At 40.0% G+C, this 6,000-nt stretch overlaps 1 protein-coding gene across 1 annotated transcript in view; it reads left to right on the top strand.

Annotated features, from left to right (window-relative positions):
• USP32 (ubiquitin specific peptidase 32) overlaps window positions 1–6,000 on the top strand; it is a 222,552-nt gene that overhangs the window by 195,195 nt on the left and 21,357 nt on the right. The gene's annotated exons all lie outside the window — the stretch shown is intronic.

Raw genomic sequence — 6,000 nt, 5'->3', positions numbered from 1 at the left:
AAAAAAAAAAAAAAAAAAAAAAAGAAAAGAAAAAAAAGAAAGAAAGAAAATGGCTGGGCGCCGTGGCTCACACCTGTAATCCCAGCACTTTGGGAGGCTGAGGCAGGTGGATCACCTGAGGTCAGGAGTTTGAGAACAGCCTGGCCAACGTGATGAAACCCCATCTCTACTAAAAATACAAAAATTAGCTGAGCATGGTGACATGCACCTATAGTTCCAGCTACTCAAGAGGCTGAGGCAGGAGAATTGCTTGAACCCGGTCAGCAGAGGTTGCAGTGAGCCAAGATTGCGCCACAGCACTCCAGCCTGGGTGATAAAGCGAGACTTTGTCTCAAAAAAAAAAAAAAAAAAAAAAGTATCTCCTAAGCCAGACATGTTTAGGAGGATCCCTTGAAGACAGGATTTTGAAGCTATAATATGCTGTGATGCTGACACCTGTAAATAACCACTCCACTCCAACCTAGGCAATAAGTGAGACTTTATCTCTAAAAAAATTAGAAAAAAACAAAAACCAACACACACACACAATTTATGTTTCCTGTGTGTTTATGTAGGTATGTACATCTTCACTATCACATAAATGCGGACAGCTTTGGAAAAGTTTGGGTTGTTGTTGTTGTTTTCTTAGAGGACACAAGAATGTTCTTGGGCAAAATCAAGTTGTGCATAATTCCTGTCTTGATAGTCTAATACATAACTATTGCATTAAAGGTTGACTCTTTGGTAAAAAAGAAAAAGGAAGGTATGAAAACTGGTCAGTGGATAATGGTTACAGAGGAGGTAGTCATCGGGTATAGTGGCAACTTGGTAGAGTAGAAAGGGCACTGAACTAGGCATTTAGCAACCTATGTTTTAGTTCTAATGCTGCCACTAGATAGCTGGTTGAGCTCTTTGGACTTTAGTGTCCTAATTTCATAAAATAAAGGAGAGCAGGGCTTCTAGATAATTTCTAAGATCCATCCGTTACCCCTACCTCTATTCAAAAATTCACTCTATTTTTACTTTTTATTCCCATCTTATTTATTATATTTATTGGATAAGATATTCTATTCTCTACTCATGTAAAGAGCAGATGAACTGAGCTTTGTAAGGATGCAAAGTCAATAAAAAAGCAAGTAAATTGATTGTATAGCAGCAACAAGAGAAAATGAAATTGTAAAAAAGGTACTGTATTGGTTTCTTAGGACTACTATAACAAATTACCATAAATTTGGTGGCTTTAAACAACAGAAATACATTCTTTTTTGGGTTTTGTTTGTTTGTTTGTTTGTTTGTTTGTTTGTTTTTTTGAGACGGAATCTCGCTCTGTTGCCTAGGCTAGAGTGCAATGGCGCGATCTCAGCTCACTGCAGCCTCCGCCTCCTGGGTTCGAGCAATTCTCCTGCCTCAGACTCCCGAGTAGCTGGGACTACAGGCACACACTGCCGTGCCTGGCTAATTTTTGTATTTTTAGTAGAGATGGGGTTTCACCATGTTGGCCAGGATGGTCTCGATCTCCTTACCTCGTGACTTGCCTGCCTCAGCCTCCCAAAGTGCTGGGATTACAGGTGTGAGCCACTGCACCCAGCCCAGAAATTTATTCTTTCACCGTCTGGAGGCCAGAAGTCTGAAACCAAGGTTTCCGTAGGGTGGGGGCTTCCTCCAAAGGTTCTAGGAGAGAATGCTTTCTTGTCTCTTCCTAACCTCTGGTGGCTCCAGGCATTCTTTGGCTTGTGACTGCATAATTGCAATCCCTGCCTCTTCGTGTGGCCTTCTCCTTCTCTCTGTCTTTCTCTGATAAGGATACTTATCATTGAATTTAGGGCCCACCCAGATAATCCAGGCTGATCTCATCTTGACATCCTCAACTTAATTATATCTGCAAACATCTTTTTACCAAATTAGGTCACATTTACTGGTTCTAGGCATTAGAACATGGATATACTGTTTTAGGGGCCACCATTCAACTCAACTACAGATATTATTAATCTTAGTATCAAAAAGATTAAATGCTGAGAGAAAATTAAGTACCTAGGAATAAACTTTAAAAATGACACAGAAGACATCTATATAGAAAATAATATATTGGTAGAAGTTAAAGAAGACTTTAATATTGGAAGGAATAAACCATGTTCATGGATTAGAAGACTCTATATTTTAAGATATCAGCTCTCTACAAACTAATCTACAGATGATAATGCACAATCCCAATAAAAATGCAAAGTCTGCGCATGTGTGGTGTGTCGGTTAATAAGCTGATTCTCATACGTGGAAATACAAAGAACCGGGAATAACCAAGATACCCTTGAAGAAGAATAAGGTATGAGGATATCATCAAGATTGGATATCATCCAGATATCAAGATTTATTTCACAAAGATATGATATTTAAAATAATGTCATACTGGTATAAGAAAAGACAAATAGACCATTGGGATAGAATAGAGAGCCCAGAAACCAGTTCACAAATGTATGAACACCTGATTTATAACGAAGATAACATTGCAGAATGGTGGGAGAAAGAGAGTTTTCTCAGCAGATGGTGCTGGGACAATTAGATATCCATATGAAACTTGGCACCTACCTTTTACCACAATTCCAGGTGGACTATAGAGCTAAATTTGAAAGCAAAACAATGAAACAGCCCTTGAAAGATAATAATGGTGAATACATTCCTGACACTACTCATATAAAAGAAAAGATTAAATTGGACTTCATTAAAATTGATAACTTGGCCGGGTGCGGTGGCTCATGCCTATAATCCCAGCACTTTGAGAGGCTGAGATGGATGGATCACAAGGTCAGGAGTTCAAGACCAGCCTGGCCAATATGGTGAAACCCTGTCTCTACTAAAAATACAAAAATTAGCTGGGCGTGGTGGTTGTTGCATGTAGTCCCAGCTACTTTGGGAGGCTGAGGCAGGAGAATCGCTGGAACCCCAGGGGCAGAGGTTGCAATGGGCCGAGATTACACCATTGCATTGTAGCCTGGGCAACAGAGCAAGACTCCATCTCAAAAAAAAAAAAAAAAGTGATCAACAACACTAGTAATCAGTGAAATGTAAATTAAAACAATATTATGATATCAGTGCACTCACCTGAACAGGTAAAATTAAACAGACTGACAGAGTTGCTAAGTAGAGCAACAGGAACTCTCATACCATGCTGATGAGAATATAAATTAATACAACTACTTTGGAATACAGTTTTCTAGTTAAAGATAAGCAGTTCTACCTGTAGGTATCCACCCAAAATATATGTGTACCAGGAGATATGTTCAAGAATATTCATAGCAGCATTATCTGTAGTAGCCCCAAAATGAAAACATTAAATGTCCATTAGTTGTAGAAGGGATTGGGAAGTTGAGATATATTAAGATAATGGAACATTATACAGGAATGAAAATGAATGAATTTGTAGTTATATCCAGTATAAATGAATCTCATAAACCTAATGTTGATGGAAAGAAGCCAGACACAAAAGAATTAGGCTAGGCACAGTGGCTCACACCTGTAATCTCAGCATTTTGGGAGGCTGAGGTAGGCCAATTGCTCGAGCCCAGGAGTTTAAGACCAGCCTGGGCAACATGGTGAAACCCTATCTCTACAGAAAATACAGAAATTAGCTGGTGTGGTGTCACATACCTGTAGTCCCAGCTACTCGGGAGGCTGAGGCAAGAGAATCTCTTAAGCCCAGAAGGTGGAGGTTGCAGCGAGCTGAGATCACACCACTATACTCCAGGCTGGATGACAGAGCTAGACCCTGTCTCCAAAAAAAAAAAAAAAAAAGAGAATTAAGTAATTATATTTATAAATAAAAACTTTTAAAACAGGGAAAATGAAATATAGTGTTTATTTACTTCTGCATAGGATATAAAACTGTAAAGAAAAGCAAGAAAGTGATTACTGTAACATTTAGAATAATAGTTACCTTTGTGAGGAAGGGAAAATTTGTGATTTGGAGGAAGCAAATGGGAGGCTTTTGAGTGCTCACTATATTCTGTTTCTTAAACTCAGTGGTAATGGAAAGCTAGTTGCTTTGTGATAATAATTTAAAATGGTCTTTTGTTTTTGTTTTTTTTTTTGCAATGGAGTTTCGCTCTTGTTGACCAGGCTGGAGTGCAGTGGCACGATCTCAACTCACCGCAACCTCCACCTCCTGGGTTCAAGTGATTCTCCTGCCTCAGCCTCCCAAGTAGCTGGGATTACAGGCATGCGCCACCATGCCCAGCTAATTTTGTATTTTTAGTAGAGACGGGGTTTCTCTGTGTTGATCAGGCTGGTCTCGAACTGACCTCAGGTGATCCACCCACCTTGGCCTCCCAAAGTGCTGGAATTACAGGCGTGAGCCACCGCACCAAGCCAGAAATGGATTCTTTTTACCTCTGATTTTTTTTTTTCTCTGAATTAGTAGCCCTGGGCTTAAAGTTTCTTTTTTTTTTTTTTTTTTTTTTTGAGATGGAGTCTTGCTGTTGTCACCCAGGCTGGAGTGCAATGGCATGATCTCTGCTCACTGCACCCTCTGCCTCCTGGGTTCAAGTGATTCTCCTGCTTCAGCCTCCCAAGTAGCTGGGACTACAGGTGCCTGCCACCATGCCCAGCTAATTTTTGTATTTTTAGTAGAGATGAGGTTTCACCATGTTCGCCAGGCTGGTCTCAAAGTCCCGACCTCATGATCCGCCCACCTCGGCCTCCCATAGTGTTGGGATTACAGGCGTGAGCCACTGCACCTGGCCCTGGCTTGAAGTTTCTAACCATGTTAATAACTGGGAGTAGAATTTATCTTAGTAGTAACTGAGAAAGTATGGGCCCTAGGGCACTAGGGGAAGTTCCTTAATGAGAGGATGAAAATTGTGTGGGTTTAGCTACATTTTAAAATTTTATAAAATATTTGAACTGAACTCTGTCTGGATTTCTCTGGGTCTTATAATAATAGTAACATGTGAAATAGGGTCTTAAAATTACATATTTAAGCTTAAATGAAAATGGCAAAATAAAATGCTTAATAATCTGAATAAAGAAGGGTCTTTTTACTTAGAAACTAGCTAACTTAACCCCTAGTGAGTTGATAAGTTGTTGATTTAGCTTTTCTAACTACTCAATAAATACCAGACTTCTTAGGAAATTACATGTTCAAAGGTTCAGCAGCTTTGAATAACCTTGAACTCTCACCAACCATTCCATTATACTAAATGTTTATTAAACAGCCATTTCCAGGATAATTCTGTGCAGTATCTCTATATTAAGGAATATCATTAAAATCTCTTTAACGCAGTGGCTCACACCTGTAATTCCAGCACTTTGGGAGGCCAAGGCAGGCGGATCACGAGGTCAGGAGATCGAGACCATCCTGGCTAACACGGTGAAACCCCATCTCTACTAAAACACAAAAGTTAGCCAGGTGTGGTGGCAGGCGCCTATAGTCCCAGCTACTCGGGAGGCTGAGACAGGAGAATGGCGTGAACCCGGGAGGCAGAGCTTGCAGTGAGCTGAGATTGCACCACTGCACTCCAGCCTGGGCGACAGAGTGAGACTCCATCTCAAAAAAAAAAAAAAATCTCTTTAACATACTCAAAGCAAATTTTTAAAATTTTTACCTTACTTTTATCCTATCATGTATTTAAAAAACAAAAAAAAGATTAAAATCACTTAACTGCTTTTAGGAAGGTGGATAAGCTTGTTACAAAACAATTACTAGGTTTTACAAATCTCCAAAACTTTGGGAATTGCTACTCCAACAACCACTATCCACAGCTTATCCCTAGAAAACTATAGTTGAGAGAGTCTTTTTTTTTTCCGCTGGCATCTTTTCATTTCTTTGTCTTTTTCGAGACAGGGTCTCGCTCTACCTTCCAGGGTAGAGTGCAGTGGTACGATCACAGCTCACTGTACCCTCAACTTGCCAGACTCAAGCAATCCTCCCACCTCAGCCTCCTGTATAGCTGGGACTACAGACACATGCCACCATGCCCCACTAATTGTACTTATTTCTTTATAGAGATATGGTCTCCCTACATTGCCCAG

This window comes from Theropithecus gelada, chromosome 16, assembly GCF_003255815.1.
Source record: "Theropithecus gelada isolate Dixy chromosome 16, Tgel_1.0, whole genome shotgun sequence".
In the NCBI taxonomy this organism is placed as follows: Eukaryota; Metazoa; Chordata; class Mammalia; order Primates; family Cercopithecidae; genus Theropithecus; species Theropithecus gelada.
The sequence above is the reverse complement of the archived record's forward strand: the minus strand, read 5'-3'. Positions and strand labels throughout refer to the sequence as shown.